Genomic DNA, 25,893 nt, shown 5'->3' with positions numbered 1-25,893 from the left:
CACACACACACACACACACACACACACACACACACACACACACACACACAACTATTCTTTTTGAGCTTTTTGAGCTGCCACCTGGCAGGAATTTCAATTCGATTGAATTCCCTTCCTTTTTCTCCTGCCAGGTATACTTACAGGTGAGAGCTTAAGGGCCCCAGTCAGGGGAGATTTGATTTTGAGCCAGATAGTTGAATCTCTGTGGAGAGAGGAGCCACCTGCCAAGATGTTGTAAAGAACCAGCATTGCAAGTAGTGATCCTCATACCTCAGAACTTGCAAGTGGACTTGGTCTCTGTCCTAGGCAAGTATAGATCTCTCCAGAGGATGCCACTCCACAGTTTCTGTCAAATAGTACAGGGCGGTGGAAACCCAATGAAATTTGAAGTCACAGAATCCTGTTTTGAATCCTGGGTTTGTCAAGTATGTGCTGTCTTTTTTGAGCTTTCTTGTTATACATGGATAACCCCATTTGGCTCATGTGAGACTAGATTTCCTGAACTTTAGCAACATGTTTCCTATTGTCCTTGAACCTTAGTGTTAGCCCCATAACTCTCCTTCTCAATGTACTTAGTATAATTTTAGGACATGCACAAACACGTGAGATTTTTAACAAATACGAAATTGTAATCTTGTCATAGTTAGTGAATTTTACAGTGTTTTCTTTTCCTTCTATGCTAGGCTCCCACATTCATGGTTCCAGTTTTTTGTTGTTCTTTTCCACAGCCAGTATATTTATTAAACTTCACATTTTCTTAAAGAATTACATTGACAAGTTTGTGATACATTAATTTCTGAAATATGGTGGCACTACTCCTATGTTCTGCTGATATATGCTCTTCCTTTATCAGTAACAATGAGATATATTTTGTAGCACCTCACAATTAAATGAAGAATAACAAATACAATATGATATCAATCGTTTTGTCTAATTTCTCATTGAAATATTTACTTTATAATAATATAAGTACATTTTTATAATATAATTACATCAAGTATATGAAGAAAATCACTGGTAGAAATTGAGGAGAATGAAAGAAATTATTGTGTAAAGTTAACATGCCTAGAAAGACAAAATGAACACATACCAATACGAATAATTCTGCTTCTGCTTTGAATGTGGTAAGTTGTAAAGGAATGTTTCTTCCACCCTACCAAGAAGAACAGGGCAGATAACCTACAACACTGTAGTTTTATTTAAATCTATGAAAGCTCTAAGAATCTAAGCAAACTGAAATAAATTAAAATCCAGCAAATGATCCCCTTCTGGTGGAGAAGAAACCCACTGTCCCTTTTTTCTTTGGCAGAGCACTGTGCAAGGATGAAGCTGCCAAAATTAAGAATCAGGAGAAACCAGCTAGTGTTTTCTATAATTTTTTATAGCTGAGAGTAGACTAGCATGAATGTTTGATTCTACAGGAGTCTGAGGCCCCAAAGAAGTATGTACCCACCGATCACCAAGAGCTTCCTACAGGCCTTTATGAAGTGCTCACTCAGAAAATAAGGTTTCAGCAGGTAAGCAAGGAAGACCCATCTGGACCTTCCATGTCCTTCAATCATAGGAAGAGTCCACCTATGCCCAGGAGAGAAATCCATCATTTACATAATTTATATAAACTGGCGTAGGCATACCTGTGTGTGTGTACAGTAGAACACTGGGAAGTAAGAAGAAAAAAAAAGAAAATAGAAAAGTAAAATTGCAGGCGCCTGGGTGGCTCAGTTGGTTGGGCAACTGCCTTCGGCTCGGGTCATGATCCTGGAGTCCCTGGATCGAGTCCCGCATCGGGCTCCCTGCTCAGCAGGGAGTCTGCTTCTCCCTCTGACCCTCCCCCCTCTCATTTGCTGTCTCTCTCATTCTCTCTATCTCAAATAAATAAATAAAATCTTTAAAAAAAAAAAAAAAAGAAAAGTAAAATTGTTTCTAATCACAGACAACCCAATTGTCTACTATAAAGTCCTAAGGAATCTATAAAAAGTACTTTAATTCTAATAATACTAATGAGTAGTAGTAGTTCCTACTAGTAGAATTAATAAGGAATTATGCAAGGTGGCAAGATACAAAGTCAATATCTAAGGTCAAGTGAATTTCTGTATATTAGTAACAAACAAAAGGAGAATGAAATTTTTAAAACATCAGTTACAGGCAGCAAAGTAAATTTTATATGAATAAATAAATTTAACAGAATAAAATATGCAAATTCTGTCCATTGAAGACTACTATACATGGCTGATTTTTTTTTTTTTTTTAGATTTTTCTTTTTTTTAATTTGACACACAGAGAGCGAGAGAGAGAGCACACAAGCAGGGGGAGAGGCAGAGGCAGAGGGAGAAGCAGGCTCCCCGCGGAGCAAGGAGCCCGATGCGGGACTCCATTCCAGGGCCCTGGGATCATGACCTGAGCTGAAGGCAGACGCTTAAGGACTGAGCCACCCAGACGCCCCACATGGCTGAATTTTAAAAATACTTAAATAGCTGGAGAGACATATTCATGAAACAAAAACCTCAATATTGTTAAGTTGCCAATTTCCCCAAATTTATAAATTAATTGCATGCAATCTCAATCAAAACAGAAGCTGACTTTCTTGAAGAAAAAACGACCCTAAAATGTATTTGGATATGCAGATGCCTGAAAATACACAAAACAGATTTGGAAAAGAAAATATTTTTTTTTTTTTTGCCTTTTTCACCCCTGGATTTATTGAGGAATAATTCATAAAACTATACATATTTAAAGTGTATAAATGTTTTAAAGTAGGAAGAATTTTTCAAAATAGATTCTTGCTACACTGATTCACCAAGATATTTCAAAGTGAAGTAATACTTAGTAGTCAAATCAGTGTGGGATACCATAGCCCCTTTTTATAAAAAAAAAAAATCACAATGCACATTAACATTGTCCAGAGGAGTGAAGCAGTAAAAGAGGATATAGCATTTAATCAATGGTTCCCAAACTTATTTGACAATAGGACTTTTTTCATAACTCCTATTAACACCTTTCCAAAGTAGAGGTTAATGGAATATTCTTTGAGGAACTCTGCTGTGTATCTCTGTCACTGGGAAATAACATAATTACTAGGAGAATGTGCATCTTAAAATATTTTACAACACTGAAATAAACTACCAAAGTCTACAATGTCTATACAATGTCTCTTCAATGGTATAGTTCTAATATTTTGACTTTTCTGTGTAAGCAATATTTCATTAAATTTGATAAAACTATGATTGGTTAAATATTCACTTTTAATGTACTGGTGACAAAGACCAAAAGTATGTTTGAATCATAATTCTTGACTTGAAAGAATTATCTTCATAAAAGAAATAGTTTTGAATTTTCTGGAAAGAAATACCTTGAAACAATTATTGTCAGTGTGTTTCTTGCTTTCCATCAGGTGGTCATAATTAATAGAGTAGACGTCTTTACATTACATGTAAAGATCATGGAGATAGTTAATTTTACACGCTAACTTGGCGATGCCACAGTACTCGGATATTTGCGCAAACATGTCTGGATGTTGCTGTGAAGGTATTTTTTAGATGAGAATGACATTTAAATCAGTACACTTTGAATAAAGCAGCTCACCATCCATATTGTGGGTGGGCCTCATGCATTCAGTGGAAAGCCTTCAGAAAAAGACTGGCCTCTTTGAGGAAGGGGGAATTTGGCCAGCAGACTGCCTTTGGACTCCAGCTGCAACTTCAACTCTTTCCTGGGTCCCCAGCCTGCCAGCCTACCCTGAAGATTTTAGACTTGTCAACCGCCACAATCATCTGAGCTAATTCTTTAATACTTCCTGAATCTTTATTTATATATTTATTTCACATCCTTCTATTTCTCTGGAGGACCCTCACTCCTATGGCCACAGAGTCCTACTCTTATCTCACAAATCTATCCTTCCCTTTATTACATCTGTAAGATGGAGAGCTCCTTTTAATGCGTTATGTGAAGAAATGCTATTCATCACTCCACTGAAGTCATTTTATGCATCTGCTCTGAAACCCAAGAAGATACACTTCTTTGGCACTAATGTTGAAATAGGCGGCATGTATTAAATAATATTCTAAATGAGACCATTCATAAAGCCTTGTCATTCTGATACTAAACAATGGGTATTTCCGCAAGCAACTGTATTTTGAAATTCATCTGATTTCAACAACAACTTATCTTTCACCATGAAATAGAAAGCAGCAGCACATTTTAAAGGGCTTTTCTTAGATAAAGTGGCTCCGTAGCCTTTGAGCAAATGTCTTTGATAAATGAGCCCAAGATATTGGACATCGTATTGTACTCTCTGAGTATCTGGTCAATACTTCCATGATACAGTTTGACTCACCACATTCCATCAGGAACTCAAACTTTGGTAACCATTTGGCTAATTGTTCTCACTCACAAAGTAAGGCTTAGAAGAAGAAAGAATGACCACATTCAGTTGTATAGTTTATGCCCTAAACCATCTGGGTTTCAAATCCAACCTTTTTTTTCTTTCTTTCTTTCTTTTTTCTCTTTTTTTCCCCCCCTGAGGTCAGAATGAGTCCTTCTTAGCAGAGTTTAAAAGTCTGTCTGGTAACTTAATTTTGTCACCAAAAGAGTGAGCCTTGATTTATATACCCATAAGAGAAGGACCTCTCATTTTTTTCCATCCCTGAGGTTTACCTAATTTCACGTGTAATAATTCAGAAAGAATGTTATGTGATATTTAAGAAAAGTAGAAGTGTAAACTGCCTGAAAATGAAAGCATTCGTGATTTTTCTAAAAGTAATTCACATTTTATGGGGCACTCCAAACTTCAAATTCAGTGAGAAAAAAATACTTGGCTGGTGATGAGAATCAAGGCAGGCTGTCCCCAAAATGTGCCACTTTGGCATACGGATCACTCTGAGTTGAAGTCAATTAAGGTCCAAAAGATTCAAGAAGCTTGTTACCTCCCCCTTAACTGCCTAAAAGGATTTAGATAGGGGGCCTGTACCAGGAAAAGAGCTATTACCAAAATGAACTTTTTCACAGAAGACTTATGTGTATGGCAGACATTTGTTTGCCAAACTTTTGTTTTTCCAATCTTCCTATGATTTGTCTTTCTTCTCCTTGAAGTCCCAATACCCCCTTCTCCTTAGCACAGGACAGTATATAAAGCTCAATTGCCTGACGGTCAAAGAGCCTCTCATGTCTTTGTGGGGCTCCTGTTTGTATGAAGTTAAATTTTTCTTCTGTTAATCTGTCATACGACAGTTTAATTAATAGACCAGCCAAATGAACCTGGAAAAGTAGAGAAAACAATTGTCCTTTCCTATGCTGGTCCTACCTGTGGAGTTACAAGAACACTGCCTCAGAAAATCAGAGGAGGGGAATCTCTTTACTACTGAGGGGGGACAACTCTCACCTCTCTCTCGTCTAGCTCTATATATGTTAACCCTCTCAATTCTTGGTGAGCTTGCTCTTGTGTGTTATTTATTCTGTTCCCAATAATGGATGAATTACCTAAGTTGGTGCCCTGACATTTCTTATGAATCCAAAATATGCTACATTGTTCAAGGCACTAAATAATCTTCAGTGCCCTATACTGATGATGTGAATATACCCCACTACTTCTTGCATGCAAAGACTACATATATTCTTATACCCAATATTTCCTACATCCTCATTTAATTCTCAGTGTCTATGCTGTCATATTGGCAAGTCACAATAGGGAAGCATATCCTCCTTCCACTTTTGAAATAGTGTTTCTATTTCATAGGGCTCCACAAATTCCTAGAGAAAGTAGAAAGGCCAGAATATCTGAATCCTATACCATGATACATTCAAAATAATCCCTTCATATTTCTGATACTTTGACTCTTACTCTAGGAGTATTTCTTTCTCCTGAAGACATCCAAAGCACTAAAACATACAAATGACCACATTTGAATTCACCCGTATGGTGACTTTGTTCTGTCAACCCAACATGCTAGAATAACTCTGTATTTACAAGGATTATATGGCTCTACAGCCTCAATGGTTCAATTGTGTCCTGTATCCCCACTACATAAATAAAATGAGTGGGCAATAATTGGTCTACTTGAAGCTTATGACCAAAATTTAGGAAATATATTATAAGGGACACTACTCAATTTTCAATTATGAGAAGGGTACATCTTGAGGGGAGAAATAAAGGAGTTAATTTATCTTACCATAAAACTCCTGTTAAATATTACAGTAGTTTTTAACTGAGATACTAGGTGGTATCTGTCATATCAACTCAATGTCTGAGATAGAGGTAGGGTTTTATAAAATCGAGTTGTTAAAGATACTCCAAAGACAGAAACTCAAGGTAGCCCTATACTGTATTCCAATAAAAAAGTTGTGATGAGGTGGTAGAGAGTCCATTCCCAAATCAAAAAAGCAGAGTAAGTTATTCTTTTTTGTTTTTGTTTTTGTTTTTAGTATTTCATTTATTTATTTGTCAGAGAGAGAGAGCAGAAGCAGGGGGAGAGGCATGCAGAGGGACAAGCAGGCTCCCTGCTGAGCAAGGAGCCCAATGTGGGACTCGATCTCAGGACACTGGGATCACAACCTGAGCCGAAGACAGACGCTTAACCAACTGAACCACCCAGGCGTCCCAGAATAAGTTATTCTTTATTGAGCATTGTTTATGTGTTAGGCTTATAGTATGTACATTATCCTTAAATATTCTAGAAGTGCAAAGATATCAACTTTCATAGTATTTACTTTGTGCCAGGTCTTGAGATAGGTAGTATCATTATTTCTGTTTATAGATGGAGTAAACTGAAGTACAGAGAGGTGGAGTAATTTGTTAGCTACTCTTCTGGCTAGTAGAAAGGCCAAAGTTAAAGTAGAATTCTTGGTAGCCATGTTTTCTAAAATATTTTAAAGCAAAAATACATCATTTACTCAATAAATACTGAACTGAGCTGCATTTCACTATAGATACAATTTTAAAATGTGGTTTTGATCAAATTACATACATTTTAGTTTGAAACAAAGAGAAAAATGAAATGGCAATGTAAAATTCCATTATTTAGCAAAGTCAAACTCAAATCTCTGAGGATCACAACTAAAAGCCTTTCTGAGAATTCAGTGACCAAAACCAACACACACACACGCACACACACACACACACACTATTAAGCCATTCATGCAATTATTTAAACGTAGTACAGAAATTTATGAATTTTTATCATTTTCCCCATATGCCTAGTAATTTATCATATTCATTTATGTAATGTTTTATAGAAAAAGTATGAAAGCACATAGCTTTCTTTAGCTAAATTCTAACTTTTAAGTTAATTCATGATGTTTGGTTCAAATATTAAGACTGATGACACCACACATGCACCAGGAAAGTATGAAGAAGATCTTTCTTGTGTTAACTTTCAATTTATATTTCTTTTCCATATTTTTTGCTGTAAGGGGATTTTTTCCATTTTCAATTCATTCATATGACCTATTTAGAGATAGATGAAGGTAATTAAAACCTTGTATCTGTTGCAAATATTTTTTCACTCCCTTTTGTTTTCTGACCTCGCACTAACCACAGAGAAATGATTAGTGCTTACGTAGTCAAATCTGACAGATTCTTCATTTTGAGGCTACTTCTTGGATTTATCTATCTAGTGCTAGCTCCCCAGGTTCATATATCTTACTGCCTATTTGTTAAGTACAATTGAATATTATATAGGATATCTCTAATATCTCACTTGATATCACATCATCCATACCTGTATTCAGTGCCCTTAGCCAATTGTTTCTGTCCTTTCACCTTGGTTACCAAATTGGTTTGATTTTAATCCAGCCAATGACTGAGGCTACGGCCTACACATGGCAAAGACCAGATCGCTTTAGCCCTTGCCCTTGTTTCTCACTCCAGGACTTCCCCACTGTCACTGAGATAAGCCAACGCAGTCTTATGGCCATAAACATGACATTTGGTCACGTAATAATTGTCCTCAAGGTAAATCAGTGATGAGATGTGGGTAAATGGTGAATAAATTTCTTTCCTTTCCTCCTCCTGAATCTCTGCTCTGTAGTGCTCTGTCTTATATGACCTGTTCAAAGTCCTGTGAGATTGAGCTATTGGTTGTGCTTCATCTAATAAGTGGCCAGTTATGCACCTGCTACTGAATTTTGCTCCTTTTCCACCTTTTTCCCTCCTCTTTCCCTCACCTTGCTTCTCAATCAGTGCAATTTCCAACAACATATTAACACATCCACTTCTGCTCCAGGCCCTGATTTCTAGACATCCCATTCTAAGATAGATGTCTTGTAAAGAACTAATTCATATATCAAAAAATTAACTACTGATTCCCTAAAACCTGCTCTTCACATTTAAATATTTAATGTATTCATTGTGCTAACAATTTTTTCATATTTCTAAATATTTAGCATCATGTGTTTGGATGACTGACTATGTCATGATTAAGTATTTTAGGACACACTTGGGTCAACATGTTATCACACCTTTCCCTTCCCCTTCCCATTATCTAAATGTCACACGCTTGTCAGGTCCTGTTTCCTCCTTCCTTCTAGCAGTTTTTCTGTTGATTTTTTTTAAGTTTCTATCAACATTCTTCTCCAGATTCACTTTTCTCTTTCCCAGATTCTCTTCCATTCTCCTTTTTTTTTTTTCCCTTCTACTATCATTTTGGGGTTTTGGTCAGTGTTCCACGTCAGGGTTTGGAGTTGTCCGTTGCCATGGAAACCGTTTCAGCTACTTGCCCACAGGAGGGAGCCCTCTACCTGTTAAAAGGTAGGCTGGCAGTAGCAATGTTTTTGTTCTAGAAGAGGACTATGGAGAAGAGATCAATTAGCAGTAGAGACATAAACTGTTTTGCTTTGTTTTGTTTTTCATAGTGTGCATCTATTACTGGTCCAAGTGTAGAATTAGACACATTCTCTAGACTTAGATTGGAAACACATTAGACAGTTACTTATCTGACACAATATGAAAGGCAGGGAAAGGCTTACTGAGCAAATATTTCTTCTCATTTTCTTTTACCAGCCCCATCTCTCTGCATTGAAATCTTGACATGAAATGCCTAACAAGAATGGAGATGAACCATGAGAGACTATGGACTCTGAGAAACTGAGGGTTTTAGAGGGGAAGGGATTGGGGGGATGGGTAGCCTGGTGATGGGTATTAAGGAGGGCACGTACTGCATGGAGCACTGGGTGTTATACACAAACAATGAATCATGGAACACTACATCAAAAACTAATGATGTGATGAATGGTGACTAACATAATATAATAAAATTAAATTAAATTAAAAAAATAAATCAGGAAAAAAAGAATGTGATACAACTAGACATCAGTAAGGATAGTTCTCATGGGAAAGAAAATTAAAATGACTGGTTCTGAAAGAAGGTGAGGACCAAATGGGGCAAAGCAACAGAGATCCCTAGGTAATCATGGGGTTTTATAAGATCTTCTTAGTCCTTGAAATAAAGACAATTTCATGACAATTTCTCCACATCCACAATTTTCTTTGGGAACAATTATGCCAAGGTGAAAATAATTTCATTCAGGGCCAAGAGTGATTTCTAATCCAAGATACGTGAAAATATTCTTTTATAGATGTCCAACGCTGTCAGTCCCACAGATAAACCATAGGTACTCTGAAACCTTGAGTTCCTAAAGATAGAATAGCTCCTTTGGCCTTCTCAGGCAGCAACTTCTGCTCACTCTCTAATCCCTGATGAACATTGCTGGGCTCATTGTGGGCTTACAGCCTAGAATTTTTTTCCTTAGCTACACATTTTTAATTACCAACCTATTAAAATTTACACCTTAGGAAACACCAAATTATGGTTATACCTAAAATAGCCACCATTTATATGTTATCTCCTGCAGATAAAAATAAAGTGCTAAAAAAAGTATAAGGGAAATATTTTAGGTCACATATGAAGAAGAGAGTATTGAGTCATCATAGTTGGTGGGCCAAGGAGCATAGTTCTCTCAGAAAATATAAAGCCTAATGCTCTATATTTCTTAGGGAATAAGACAGATATATATCTGCCCAAATTGATTTGTAAAGAAGTTGGCATGCAAAGAGGATGGCAACTGAAACTACATCTTGTGTTGTTTTCATAGCTCTAACCACAAATGCTCATTTCTCATAAAGCACACAAATTACAGTCAAATGATTTGACTACAAATAAATGGAATGGAATGTCTTCTTTGTTCGTTTTTATTTTTATTCACTTTTCCCTTTAGCAAGATTCTCAGCCTTCACATTTCATGTCTAAAAACTCCAATTTCAGAATGTCTCATTTTTGTCTATGTTGATGCTGGAAATCTCTTTTATTTGAGTGCCTGAAAGTAACTGAAGAGCCAGAAACTAATGATAGAGGCCAAATTCCTCAAAAAAGATTTTAAAGAGAAGAGACTCCTATTACAAAAAAAGAAAAAAAGTCACTTACTTTCTATTATACTAGCCGCAACTAAGGGAAGAATTCCTTCATAAAAGCAGAATCATTGTGGCTTTTGCCACTATTTCCCAGATTGAAAGCTCTTCTCTGTTCTGTAACTCAGTGAAGGATTCACAGATTGATTCTTTTTATTTGACTCTGCCCATCAGAGAAAAGCAAGAAATTAAAAAAAAATAATGACTAAAACATAAATTTCAATTATAAAACTAATTTTGTCCGAAGTAGTCCAACAGAAGAACCATGTAGCTAAGATATGTATGAAGTTACCAAAGGAAAGAACGTGTGCTCTCTTTGTAGCTGATCTTTTTGGAGGGAGAAGGGAAAGGTGTGAGGCTTCATTAAACCTCCTACTAATTTCCAGAAACATGCTCACCACAGTGGATGGATCCTAAAACACTTCATTTCAAATGCCGTACAGGAGCCATCCAAGAAGGCAAATGAAAACAAACAAACAAAAAGCAAATTATCTGAAGGGAAATAGCCACTAAATATGTTGCCTATAAATCTGTGCAAAAGAACAAAAATGCCACTAGTACCATGACAACAAAAAGGGACTACATTTGGAGGTCTAAAGAGAAAACTGTTTCAAAATTCTTGCTAAAATGTTACAGTTTTACCTAAGCAAACCATCAGTCCCCTGCTGAGAGGTGATTGAGCTGACTGCATTCTGCATACAATCCCTGGAATCCCAGCCTGGTTTAGGGAGAGGGAATACATAAACACACACAGAGACACCCACACATATATATGTAAATATACATGCTTGCGTGTAACTATCTTTTGCTTAAACTGTAACTAATTCATCTTATTTTTATTAGAACCAGTTTTTCAGATTTGCTAGATAAGATCAGTGACATTACTTAAAACAGACTTTGATCTACTTGTTTAAAATTAGAGTAAAAAATAATTTTCATAATTTTTGTGTGACAGTTGGTCCAAACTGCCAAAAACAAATGTTTTTTAAGCATGAAAAAAAATTAAACTGTCATTTACAAAGTCTGGGCTGTGCACAGTGAGTTATCAACTTGATCTTTTTGTCCTTTTCTACACTATCAATTACACATTTGGGTTTTGAAAACTAAGGTGGGGATCTAAATAACAGCAGGTTTTCTCCATTGACTTCTCTTACTTTGCTTTCAGGCTTTGGAAAGATAATTACTCATCCACATCAAAATCCTTTTGCTAGGTTCTTTTAAAAACGAGTCTGTTGACATCTCTTTACAAGGTGAAATGACCCAGATTTGTTGGAGTAATACATAAAAATGTTAAATGAATCAAGTCCCTGCAATCTCTCTGCACCCTTCCCAGCAGGACTGTGATGATCCAAAAGACGGGCCTAAATGAAGGAGCTCAACACAAAAAAAAATAATGACATTTCATTGGAAGACAGTCTGAGGTTTCCGTTCATTAAAACAAATCATCTCGAGTATCTCTTCCCCAGAGATGTAACTGTTGCACACCTATTCATGGGAGCCTTATGTTGGGAACTATTTTCCATACCTGCATGTTTTCTGACCTTGCACAAGTTCACTACTTTCTTGCTTTCCACTTGGTAATATTTCAAGGGGTATGTGTGGGAGAAGGTGGGGTGTTCCATACTCTGAACTTTGTTTCTTGGTCATAGTCTGCAACCCTTCACTTTCACACTCCCTCCTTCTCACTACCATTGTTTTGGAATGTGGTCTAAGTTTCTGCAGACCTTTTTTTTTTTAAGACTTTATTTATTTATTTGAGAAAGAAAGAGAGAGAACATGAACGGGGTTGGGGGGGGTAGAGAAGGGGACAGAGGAAGAGGGAGAAGTAGACTCCCCACTGAGCAAGGAGCCTGACACAGGGCTCCATCCCAGGACCCCAAGATCATGACCCAAGACGAAGGCAGATGCTTAACAGACTAAGCCACCCCGGTTCCCCTCTGCAGCCCTCTTATTTGTTGGACAGTCCTCACATGATTTGTGGCATCGAGTGCTCTTTGGCATGTGTTTCACTGGATCCCTCGCTCTGGCCTGACTCCGGACATTACAGTCTGAACACGGTCCCAACTCCATTCTCTTGCCAAACTTTGAGGTTGTCCAGTAAGAACACTGAGTGCCATTTACAACTAGGATTCAGCAGGTCTCTAACTGTCACGCATTTAATCTTTGTCTAGGGGAAGATATATCATTTTTTCCATAAATCTATTGTAGAAGTTATTAACCCTCCTTTATGGATATACTGAGCCCACTGTGTACATGAATTACAGTTGCTATTACCTGTTTGTCATGGAGTTGTTTACATTTGTCTTTCTTGCTCTTCTAGATTATAAGCTCTTTGAGAACTGCATTTATTTGTTTTTATATGCTCCTTTAGCTGGAACTATACTAGGCATATAATAGACTCTAAATAAATATTTACTGAATGGTAACACCACCACCATAATGTAGGTATCATTCACACATTTTAAATTAAGCAACTCATGAATGGGAGATGTGAAGTAACTGTTCTCAGTTTTCCTTGTGGATAAATAGGAAAACAGAGATTGAAACCTCAGAGAAGTCTGACTCCAACACCTCTTCTTACTCTGTATGATCTCAGATTCTGTTTTCATTTTTCACATAATTGGTTTTGTATTGTCAATGTTTTCATTCCCACCACTGTTTTCATTTTCATCCCACATGTAAATTCAAAATGGAAAATAATCTTTTAATTAAATGAGAAAAAAATTATCTGAATGAGAATGATTTGCTTTGGATTTTCTGAATGGGGAGGATTATTATTTGGATGAGATCAAATTAGGCAAGTGGTTGTAAATACTGAGGACGATAAAATAGAAATGAGATGTGTAACACTGCATTTAAAATCCCAGTTCATGATCCTAATCGCACACCTGTTGAAAAGAGGAGAAAAAAGAGATGTTGAAATCAGCCTAGGAGCCAGAATTCTTTTTCCTAGGAGAAATATTCCTAAGTTTACTGGGTCTCTGAATCTGTTGTTTGCTCTGTTTTTATTGCCACTCCTTTTCCTAACACTTCAAAATGTGGCTATTGGGAAATGTTATTACAACATATTCAGTTTAGCTAGCCTTCATTAAAGGCTAATCGGCCCATGTAATCTATTTTATATGTTTCCATACCATTTGCTGAATTGTATCTTCTCAAAATAACACTTTTAATATCTTTATCAATAATAACCACAAGTAAAACGGTGGACTTAATAACAAACCTTCAATGTTCATGTCCCTGAGCATTCATGAAAATATGGGAAAATAACTTCCCAAGGAATAGCACATAGAGAGGAATGTTGCCCATATTTTATGGGAGAGTGGTAAGGGGTAGCAAGCCAGTCTGAAACACAATGAACAGGACGCTGACACACTGCATTGTATTTTCAGAGATGTTTTTCAGTTTAAGCCTTCTTTTTATAAGCATATAAAGCTTCTTTCACAGGATATTTACTACCATAACTCTGCTTTATCTCATCCCACTATTGTAGAGAATACTGTTATTGTAGAAACAATACCCCCAAATGCTTAGTGGTAGGGATGTTGAGAGCAAGATGAATTCTTGACTGCCATCATAGAAAGGTGTGTAGGAATAAAGATCTTTGCATCACAATATAATCACTGAGTCCTAATAAGGTGAATCTCTCCATCTTCCTCTTTCCGTCCCCCTTTTCCTCCCATCCCCCTCCTCTCCTTCTCCATAGATGATAGTAGATACAGGTAGAATTCACTAAATGCATACAGAAATTCATATATGCTTCTGAAATCATTAAGCCAGAAATAAAAAATGCGGGTCATTGAATGTGCTATGGAAGGTAAGTGGATGGAAGAAGAAAGTGAAAAAATAGTGGAACTGAAAAGAAATTCTATTAAATCAAAAAGAAAACAAAATAAGGGATATAGATTTAAAATGCTAGTTCCCTTACATATTGATTTTACTGCAAATCCATGTAGTTACAAACATTGTTTTCATGATATATTTCTGATGCTGTACAATTTTCACATCAAAAGTGTTTTTCAGATGTATTAAAGATATTTTTTCTCTATTTTCAAATATTGTGATAGACTTTCACCTTAAAATAAGTATAGAGCTGTTTAGCTGCACGTCTCATTTTTAATTGTTGAGGAACAAATTCTGCTATGTGCTTTAAGAAAAAAAAAAAAGAGCTACGGACTCAAAGAGAATTTTGGAGTTCCTTTCACTTAGCCCTAGAGTGATGTTTCCTTCCATGAAAAATTTACAGAGTCTGTCAATAGATTCTTTATCATTTCTCTGCTTTCTAAACAGTTGAGCAGGCATGGAATCATCTGCTATCTCTACTTGGAAAGAAAATAATTACTTGAAATGTATGATCTATTTATGTTCACTTTTCAGTATTTTAAACAGCATTACAAGGAACACATTTAAATCTATATTTGGATCTAAATCAGATGTCTCTACAATGGAAAATATCTGTGGACTTGATTATATATGTTAAGCTATATTAGCAGAAACCAGCAGATCCGCATTGTGCGGCAGTCCTGCAAATGCAGCTGTCCATCTTTACATCAGCGTGCAGAGTCTCTCTGAATGCAAATAACAGCATCACTGATGGGCTTAAAATAAACTCAAAAATTAAATTGAATTTAGTGATTTCTAATATTCCTTTCTTAAAAACTCTGCTTACCAGTTTAAAATGGTTTAAATTTATTTACTTTCAAAAGTAATAACCTTTTAAGTAACTCCTCTTTTCTCCCAGGGCATCTGTGTGCTTGACTTGACATTGATCAAATTTTTCACAGGACTGCAAGTCGGCCCTACATTTCAGTTTGAAGGTAGCTTAGCCTATTTGAATATATATATATTATTATATATATATCTGATTCAAATATATATATATATATATTTTAAGTAGCACATCCAGCACGGAGCCCAACGCTGGGCTTGAACTCATTACCCTGAGATCAAGACCTGAGCTGAGATCAAGAGTCAGATGTTAAACTGACTGAGCTACCCAGGTGCCCCTGAATAAGTTAATTAAAAAAAATTAATAGGCTTTGTTTTGTAGAGTTTTAGGTTTACAGAAAAATTGAACAGAAAGTCGGAAGTGGGGGCACCTAGGTGGCTCAGTCGGTTAAGCATCTGCTTTTGGATCAGGTCATGACCCCAGGGTCCTGAGATGGAGCCCTGCATCTGGCTCCCTGCTCAGCGGGGAGTCTGCTTCTTCCTCTCCCTCTGCTTGCCACTCCCCCTGATTGTGCTCTCTCTCTCTCATATAAATAAAATATTAAAAAAAAGTACAAAGTGTTCCCTTAGTCCTCTTCATCCCACACTTTTCCCATTATTAAAATCTGACATTGGTGTAATGCATTTGTTACAATGTAATTCAAGTTGATGGGCCAATACTGATACATCATTACTAACTACGGAACTACATTGGTGCACTTACTGGTGGTCCACATTTCTCTCACACTCTGTTCATTTATCTTCATTCTTTTTTTTCCTCTTTGTTTTTTAGGCTGCATAATCTCTATCAATCAGTCTTCATGTAGTTAATTCTTCTGTCAATTCAGAACTATTCTTGAGTTCCTCTAGTGAATTTTTCATTTCAATTATTGTCCTTTTCAACAAGTATTTCCATATGGTTCTGTTTTAGAATTTCTCTTTCTTGACAGTCTTAAAGTTCAGACTTTATCGTGCCTTTCTTTACTTCCTTCAGCATGGTTTCCTTTAGTTCTTTGAATATATTTGTGGCAGCTCCTTTGAAGTCTTTGTTAAATCTGACTTCCGGACCCTCTCTCAGGCAGTTCCTGGTACCTGCAATTTTTCCTGTGTACATATTACACTTCCATTTCTTATTGCATATCTTGTAATTTTCTGTCAAAACTGGACATTTCAATCCATTTAGAGTTTACTGTTGTTTACTTGTTTTGGACTGGCTGGACTATTTTAGTGAAGTCTGTCCACCATCACCCCTAACAGCATGAAGCTCTAATGTTGCTCTTCAGTGGGTGTGGCCTTTGGAATGTACACAGTCCCCTGGAATGATAGTGGTTTTAGCAAAACTCTCCTTCACTGTCTTGTACTCAATGTTAGGTTCCACTAATTGCCAGCTGATTGCTCTTTTTTTTTTTTTTTTTTTTTTTTTAACAATACTCTGCACATAAATTGCTCCATACTCTAATTCAATTAAATTTCATCTCCTTTGCAAGGGTAGTTTTCCAACACAGTGTTTAAGGTATGTTCTGAACCCCGGGGGGCTCTTCTTAGCTATTTATTTCCTTGGTTCTCTCTTTTAAACTAGTGGGGCTTATGGTTTACTTTACTTGCTTTTATGAAGCTGTCTCCTCTTAATTTTTTTACCATCAAAAGATCAACACCCCACCTTTTCTAAGAGCAGTTAAAGGTTTGAACTTCTCTATTTCAAAGACCATTGGTTCCTTATGAGTAAACCTCAGAGGTTGTTCAACTTAAGGCTTGTATCTATCTCTGGAAAAAAAATCTCTGAGCTATGGCTGTGGAGCTGAAGACAGGGACAGTGGCTCACTTCTCTAAATGACACCGTGCTTTAGGAGATGGCACTGGGCAGGAGCAGTAACCTCTGGTCTTCTTGGCTCACTGCCCCCAACATGGACTCTTCTTAAAAACTAATTGGGCAAGGATCATTGGGCCCTAGTATTTTCAGCCTGGTACATCTGAAATAAACGCTGCCCTGTGGCTGGAGGCTGGATTCAAGAAGGAAGCAACCTTTCAGGATGCACTCATATGGAATTTAGCTTATGTAAGGATGAGAAATGTGGGCACTGCCTATCCTGGGAGTATCATAGTCCTTGACCAAGGAGAGAGGGAGCCCTTTGTTCTAGACTGCTCCTGCCTGGAATGGAGTTTATGTTCACTGTGAGTGTAAGAGGGGAGAGGGAGAGAGCCTGGTTCAAATGCTACTCTCTCTTGCTATTCTTACTGAGTAAAATTTCTTCATTTGTTGTATGCCCCTAGAACAGTTTCCAGAAATTTTAGGCTTTTTTAAAAATTCTTTTCTCCAGTTTTATTTATGTTGCTAGAAGGGAGTCTACGGAGCTCCTCACATCCACTTCCAAAAGTCGAGTTCTACAGCTCATGGAATTTAGGTGTTCAAAAATGAAAGGTACCTTGTAAATCATTTCATCATAGCATGTTACTTGTAACAGAACTGAGGCCCAAGGATGTTTAATTGTTTAAATTTAAAACTAGTGAAAGAGCAAGAATTGTAATCCAAGTTGCTAATCTTCCAATGCTTTTTCTTCACTACATGCTGTTCTAAGCTTGAAATTATACTATATAGAAAATCATTCCATTTAAAAATTACATATTTGGAGGGAATATTTTACGGTTGTTGACTATAATAAAGAGTCTTCATTTAAAGACTGACAGAGGTAGATTCCAATATAGACTAAATATGTTAAAGATTAATAGGGACATAATCTGATTATTGAACAGACTGATTATACTACAGACTCTGTAGGGGTACATAATAATCTCTCTTGCTTACTTTACTATTTTGTAATTATTGATATTTTTAATAAAAGAATAATTCTAATTCTGTTATTCCAAGAAGTCTAATGAGTTCTTTCTAAAATATAGTAATTTATGACCTGGAATATCACACAGGAATGCAAATCTACTTGTTTTCATCAATGCTTCTCTACAGAAGTTTCCAAATTGAAGGAAGATTATTGGAAGATAATAAATTTATTATGGAGACTGAAAGATAACACCAACACTAGCAAAAGTCGTAAGAGCTGTGAATTCTGGTTGTGTAAATGGACTATACATATGGTAGAAAAACAGAGATGTTGATGCAGATATATGTACACATTGATGTTTTTCAACTAAGGGTGATTTTGTCTCCTAGGGAACATTTGGCAATTAGGTAGAAATCAGGAGTGAGGCTAGACATCTACAACCTACCATGCAGACAGCATTCCTTCACAACAAAAAATCATCAAGTCCCAGTGTGAGTAGTGCCATGGTTGAGAAATCATGTTATAGATGATTATGAATACAAGCAGAGGCTCCTTTATGATATTGCCATAAATTTATTCAACTCATATTTCTTTTGTATATACCACGGATCAAGCACTGTCCAAGGCTTTTGGGAATTCAGTGGTGAGTAAGGTACAGTTAGTTCCCTCATGGAATTCACACAATTTCATAGAGACAACTTGAGAAAAACACCTGAGTGGAATCTGAGTAAGACCCTGAGAGAGCTGAACAAAGACTTTAAAGCACATGAATGACTTCTTTCTACTGGAAATTTGATTCAGTTTTATGATCACCTAGCGCATAGAGTATGCACTTAAATTCCAATCTTTCATGACACACGATATTAAAGAGAAGAAAGAGGTCTCATTTTGAGTCTAGGTTTTGTTCACTCTGAGTACTGCAAAGTTTTCGATCTATCTAGATCAGAGGATGAAGCACAGTGGATTTAATATTCACATTTAACAAATCATTTTACTTTCACAATTAATAGAGAAGCACCCGCGAGCAATTTAAGGGGGTGGGGGGAGGTCTGCTGTACTGGCTGTGGTTCAATAAGAATGAGCCAGAAGCAGAGCGTGATTCTGATATAGCATCATGTTATCAATTCCCCTTGGGCCTCTGGCCCCATCCTTACGGACTTGTATTAGAAACACAGAGTGAGAGAAATGAAATAAGAGTAAGAACAATATGAATCATTTCCCTGTAATGCCTGTGGACAACGTGGGGGCAGTATTAGTACTGATGTCAGCACCCTTGGTCTTACCCATTCTGCAGCAGAATGGGTAACAGCAGTGATTTTATTCAGGTCTGAACTGTGACGACAGGGACTTGTTAGCACAGCTTCTACTTTTTTGCATCCACAGCTGATGGGGATACACCAGAGCATGTTAGAGAAAGGGATGAGGAAGCTCACAGATGATCTGCATAGCCAAGGAATTCTGTGGTGACTCCACGATTTTGAGGAGAAATGGAATTTCTAAAGAACAGCTAAGGCAAACAATTGAAACACTCCTTTTAAGCATTATTATATTCTTGTTTTACTTTCTGACTCATGCAGGGTGAGAAACATTTACTTTAAAAGTTTTTTTTTTTTTTCTCCTCCTTTATACTTCTATCACTTACCAAACTCCTAAGGGAAAAAAAAAAAAAGAAAAAAGAAAGAAAACTAAGCTAATAACATGTATTTCTGTATGCTTAAATCAGCAATAAAATTTTTCTCATATGTAGAAAATGGAAGTCTGTCAGCCCATATATTATATCCATTATAACAACAAGAATACAAGCAGGGTTAAAATAAAAATACATCATTTGACTGTCTAGAAATAATATTCTGAAGATTAACAAAGATACTACTGTTTCTTTATGAGAGTTCTTTGCTGTTCAGTTTTGCTACTGTAGGATTGATGATTTCATTTAAAATTACAAAGCTTCCCCCCACACACATCAAAAGCAATATCCAATATTGTTATCATGAATCCTATCACCATGAGCAGTCATTATGTATTCTCTCAGAATGCTAGGAACCTAAACATAGGGTCACTAGATGAAAGAGAGTAGGACATACCATGTTGCTTTAGATTTTATATTTTCCCTAAGAATCTGATAAAATAGAAGAGGGATAAAAGAAATGATGAAATGGGTTAGCAGGAAAAAAACTCCTAAGACTAGATCTCCACCATTTAGTCAGTTGATTTATATGAAGGGCATTAAAAAGACTTTCTAAACTTCATTTATTTATTTATTATTTATTTATTTAAAGATTTTATTTTATTTTTTAAGTAATCTCTACACTCAGCACGGGGCTCAAACTCACACCCCGGAGATCAAGAGTGGCATGTTCCACTGACTGAGCCAGCCCGGCGCCCCAGAGACTTACTAAACTTTGGATGTGGATTTGGAATCACTCCCAACACTCCCTATTTTATTACAATAATGTGCAAAACAGTGTGGAGGGAGGGAACACATTCGTTGATTTCTTTTTAAATGTAATTCCAATGAGGGAGGTCCAAATTCATTATATCCTTAGCAAATTGTGTTTTCTAAACATAAATGTGAGGCAAAAACAAAGAAGCACTCTTCAGATCTTATGTTTTTCTAATGAAATAGAGGAATAAAATTGAACACACTTTTGTTCTCCTCCTGACTACCTATTATTCCAATAATTGTTTAATGTGTCATTTAAAAGAGCACCATTAAAACAAAGAAAAACAGTTCTGCATAATGAGTAGAATGCATTTAAACCAAACATTTAATCTAAAGAAAATGATCAGTAGGGTAAAAATTTATTTCTGTGCTGCCTGTTAGGAAATGAAACTGCTTAAAAGCACAAAATTGAACAAAAATCAAAATGGCTACACTAATGCTTCAGCGAAGCTTGATTTTAAGGTAACCTTTTCCCTCTCTTCCACAAGTCTCCCCTCCTCTCTTCTCAGCCTTTTGTTTCAGGAACCTGGTACCACCCTGAAAACAACTAAGGAGGCTGGCAGCAAGTACACAATTCCTGTCAAAACCGACTAGATCCTGTATTTCCCTATGAAACCCCCAGCCACAGACTGCTGCAGCCTCCTTTGCCCGGCAAAGTGATAAAGCTAGTGTTCCTCTTTATCCCCAACTCTGTCTTCACGTTATATCTTGGCTACCAAGCACAGAGGTCGTTTTTTGACAACAGAAATACAAAAAGAGAAAAAAGAAAAGAAAAAGTATACTAAAATTTCATTTATGAATGAAAAGTTGCCAGTTAATCAACACAGTTGATCATAATTTTTACCCACACTAAATTCTAATTTTTCTTGTAGATGTTCATATAGTCATAGGACTATTGGGTAATAAGAAAGGTCTTATCTTTCCTAGCAGTTTTATAAAAGATGAATTCATGGTTTCCATGCGGTTGCTTTATTTTCTAATTTTTTTTTTTTTTTTATGAATCCCAGGGATAAAACTAGTCATGCCAACTCATGGTTTTTAGAACCTATTTGTAAGAAGTACCAAAATGGATTTGAAGTGTGTGCTTTCTGATTCTCCAATCTCAGGAGAATGAATTCAGGATAAATAATGAATCTGACATTTTAAAAATTAGATATTTGGGACTGGAGACAATTAGTAAGTCTTTTCAGGACTAAATATTCCTTGTATCAATTGCCTCTGAATTTTTCTAGGGTCAAGAAAAAAAATTCGAGACTGACATACTTGTTTGTGGCCAGAAGTAGATATTCCTCATGAACTGACGAAATCAGATCCATATGTTTTAAGTGCAGGTGTTATCACTGTTATTTGGCTTGAAGAATTTAAATGTTTGGCTTCTAATTTTGCAGGCAGTGCCAAGCCTTTTCTACATGAACAGCTTTAGCTCTGTTTCAATACATATGCAGTCGAACTAACCAAATTGTAAAGTACACAGCAGGGATGAATTTGCTTGGAAAGATTTTAAGGAATGTCATCTCCCACTGATCGCTTAGCATTGCCAGCTAATGATGGATATTAAGCAAGACTGTCTTGTATTACACCACTGGAGTCAGTCTCTTAGATTGGATTCCCTTAAAATAGACGCTGAGGTAAGGACTTAGGTGCGAGAGTGAGAAAATGAGAGGCAGGAGAAGAGGAAAGGGAAAAGTCCGACATAAGGGGGCATTTATCAAGGTCATCGCCACAGACTTAGACTTCCACAGACTGCCACCAACCTGGACATTCGAAGAGTCGGAATGGTCTATCTCAAATAAGAGAAGCTAAAGTCCTTAACCAAAACCTGCTTTCCCCCCACTCTTTGAGGATTGCCCTCCAGGGTCATTATCACACTTTTATTTATGGGTGCTCCTGTGGCTAAATCAAGCTGGGTTTTGCAAGGGTAGGAAGCGGCAAGATGCAATGTACTTAATTTAGGCAATAGCAGCCCATGATGAGTCTGACTTACATGACATTTCTCATCATGACTGAGGCTGAAATCAGACATGGGCCAGAAGAATGTGATACAAGCAAGAGATGTGTGTTCTATAGGAAGTTTTGGGGGGGAAATCATAAGCTGATGTTTTTTTATCAACCCATCTGAATGCTGGTCTGTGCCTGCTCAAACACTTGTGAGTGTTATTATTACAGTACTGTCCTTTCCAACAGTTGCAGTTTTTAAAGGTAACCCTGGAGTGTAGCAAGAAGATGAAGTCACCAGCAAATATTACTTTACTGCTTATGTATTCATTATATCTGAAAGATTTGTCAAATACTGATTTAATAAAAAGGAAATTACTGAGGCATTGACAAGTTTCACATAACTTAGGATTACACTATAATAAGAGCAGGGGCTTACCTGTGCTTACCTCTGAAGCACACAGTCATAAGAAAGCTGCTTCTATATTAGGTAAAACAGTAGATAAAACCAAACCAAACCATACAGACCAGTTATTCAACATATTCAAATGAGATAACAAAAGCTGTAGCTTTGCAATTTAAAGAAATGGAGTATTAAGGAGATAGCTAGCAAAATACTAAATCTATAGTTTTGGAGAGAGAATAAAGTATAAATACTTGATCATTACCAGCACAATCACACTGACATTTTCATCACGAGGAATAATCACAGATCTGCATTATATCTTTAGACTGGGTCAAGTATCACTTTGTGCAGTGATATATGAAGGGAATCATTTTAAATTAAACGTCAGCAGAAAGAGAATTTCAGAAGGTTAAGAAAAAATAGCCAAAGAAATTTCTGTGCTTCCCCAATCATCTTAGGTAGGTAGGTCCTTTAGTACAGTATTCTCAACTTTATAATTTACGTTTTATTTTAAACCGAGACATTGCCTACAGCCTGATTAAAACAGATGTAAGCAGAGACTGTAATTTTATCAAAGAACAAATAACTATATTTAGTTATTAAATATTTTTCTACCCTTCAAAGACAAAAGAATTGGTCTCTGTCCTTGAAGATATCATAGTTTAGTTGGGCAGGTGGGCAAATAAATTCTTGCAATCTAATATGCTAAGTAGTATGACAGACAAACACGTGAAGTTCTAGGGGCAGTAGAAGGAAGGGACACAGGACTTCAGGAAGACCTTCCTATAGGAGAAGATCTTTGCCACATTTTCAGAAAGACAAGAGTGACCTAGATTAAATGATGTGTGCAGAGTGAGCAGTAGAAACAAATACACAGACCATGAAACATCATGACTCTTTCAGAAAACCAAGTATGGTAGACTTCCACTGTTTGCCCAGGACAGGCTGCTCTTTACGGAGTCTCTGGCTTGATTCTGAAGGCAGTTTTTGAACCATACTATGAGAATTTGGGGGGGAGATAGTTAAATTTAATTATTAGAATCACTAGAATAAAGCTGATTCATTTGACTCATCACCCTTTAATAAAAGCACTTACTTTAAAAGAATCCTAATTCCTGGTCATCAAATTTAATAAGGTACTTTTTGTAAAGATTTATTTATTTACTTTAGAGAGAGAGAGAGAGTGTGTGTGTGCAAGCGGGGGGAGGGGCAAAGGGGGAAGGACAAGGAGAGAATCTCAAGCAGACTTTCTGCGGAGGACAGAGCTGGACGTGGTGCTCCATCTCAGGACCCTGAGATCATGACCTGAGGCAAAACCAAGAGTTGGATGCTGCACCAACTGAGCCACCCAGGTGCCCCAAATTCAATAAGGTATTATCTAAGTCTAAGATTATTGCTAAAGAGGTTTTTGGTAAAGGCATGGTAGTATTCATTCAATCTTCGTAATTTTAAGAAGTATATATTTATTATTTTACAGTACTCCTATTACTGTTTTCTTATAAAATAAGCACCCAAAATTTTCTACATCAGAGAGAGCCTATCATGAGCAAAGATGTACTTAAAGACCAGAATGTCTACAATGTCTATATTCCTCAGATGTATCTATCTCTGTATCTCTAGATATAGAGAGATGCATATATAGAGAAATACAGATACATATGGATTTAAATAATGACAACTATCCTCACAATAATATTGATATACGTCATCCTATTACCTAAATGTGGGTGTCTAATATAAAGGTGTAAGGTGAATCCATGTCTGAGAGTTAGCAATGGGTCACAGCATTGTTCAAATAGTTCCTCTAGAATAAGCAGACCCTTCCATAAATTCTAAGCTTAGAAATTTCAGTAATTTTGTCTCTCATAGAGCTTGAGATCGTGACAAATTGGTTAGGTAAAAGGAAGAGAAAAATTGTCTTGGCCACCCACCAAGGTAGTGGGCCAGAAAAACTGGATTCAGAGAGCTGAGATTGAGCTGTAGATGGTACCCTTTTGTTACATGGGTTCCACTGACAGGTACATGATTGTGGGTGCAGTTCTCAGTCCTTGGACTTTCCTGCTTGGAAATGGACCCTCTCAAGCACATTTTGCTCTCTATAGAGCAAGCACTTACTGACCTCTTTCCACACTGCAACTCCTCAATGTAACTTGGCTCTAGGCCCAGCAGCTTAGTGAAATACATTAATTTAACATTCATAGAATCATCTAATGCTGAAACTGGAAGGAACTTCAGAGGTCAGCTAGACTAATTTTGTATGATGCATGATTCAACCATTTATTGACTGTGTGCCTACAAGGCAATATGATGAGAATGTTCTCTCTTGGCACTCCTTCGGGATCTGAGAAGCAGATTCAAATCTGAATGTTATTACAGAGTTGTATGAAGAGAAAAACTTGATAGCCAGAACGTTGATTTAAATTCTGTTTCTGACTTGAATTCTGTGTGATTTTAGACAAGTATACGTTCTGTGCCTCAATTTCCGTATCTGTAAAGTGGGATGATAATAATACCCAAATCATAGAGATGGTCTAGAAATTTATTGATATATACATAAATTTTTAAGAATATTTCCTGGCACTCAATAATGCTCAATGAATGTTATTTCATATTTTCTGTGATCTCAGCTCAACTTAATACTTCCTCTTTCTCATAGCTACCTCTTCCAACAAACCCTCAGTTTTCTTTTATAACAACTCATGCAAAAAAAGAGGATATTGAAGGGGTACAGGATGAGACACCCCAAAATGTTCCACTTTGGCACAAAGATTATTTCAAGTTAAAAGTAATAAAATGCTCTCTGCCTCTCCCATAAGTGCCTAAGTTTATGAGGAGAGTCTACGACAGGAAGAGAGCTATTAACAGAGGCCCCCTTTACTGAAGGAATCATCTGCATAATAGAACAATCTTGTTTTTCCAAATATCTCCTTTCACCTTCTTGCTAAGGAGATTTCTCCCCTTTGTATCCTCAGGCCCTGCTCCTGTCCTTGGCTTCATGTTGCTTCACTGTCTTTGAAATTTCACATCTGTATGGATTCTCCATATGCATGCCTATTAAATTTGATTTTTTCCTATTATTCTGTCTCATCAATTTGATTCTAAATCCAGCTAGAAGGATGATAGGGCAGAAGAAAATCTTCCTCCTCAACAATATTAATAAATCTTTGCTCTCCTTTTGCCTACTGTTTAGGAAAAATAGAAAGGCTATCTTATTAGCTAGTTTATCTTA

This window comes from Phoca vitulina, unplaced genomic scaffold (assembly GCF_004348235.1).
Source record: "Phoca vitulina isolate PV1807 unplaced genomic scaffold, GSC_HSeal_1.0 scaffold94, whole genome shotgun sequence".
In the NCBI taxonomy this organism is placed as follows: domain Eukaryota; kingdom Metazoa; phylum Chordata; class Mammalia; order Carnivora; family Phocidae; genus Phoca; species Phoca vitulina.
The sequence above is the reverse complement of the archived record's forward strand: the minus strand, read 5'-3'. Positions refer to the sequence as shown.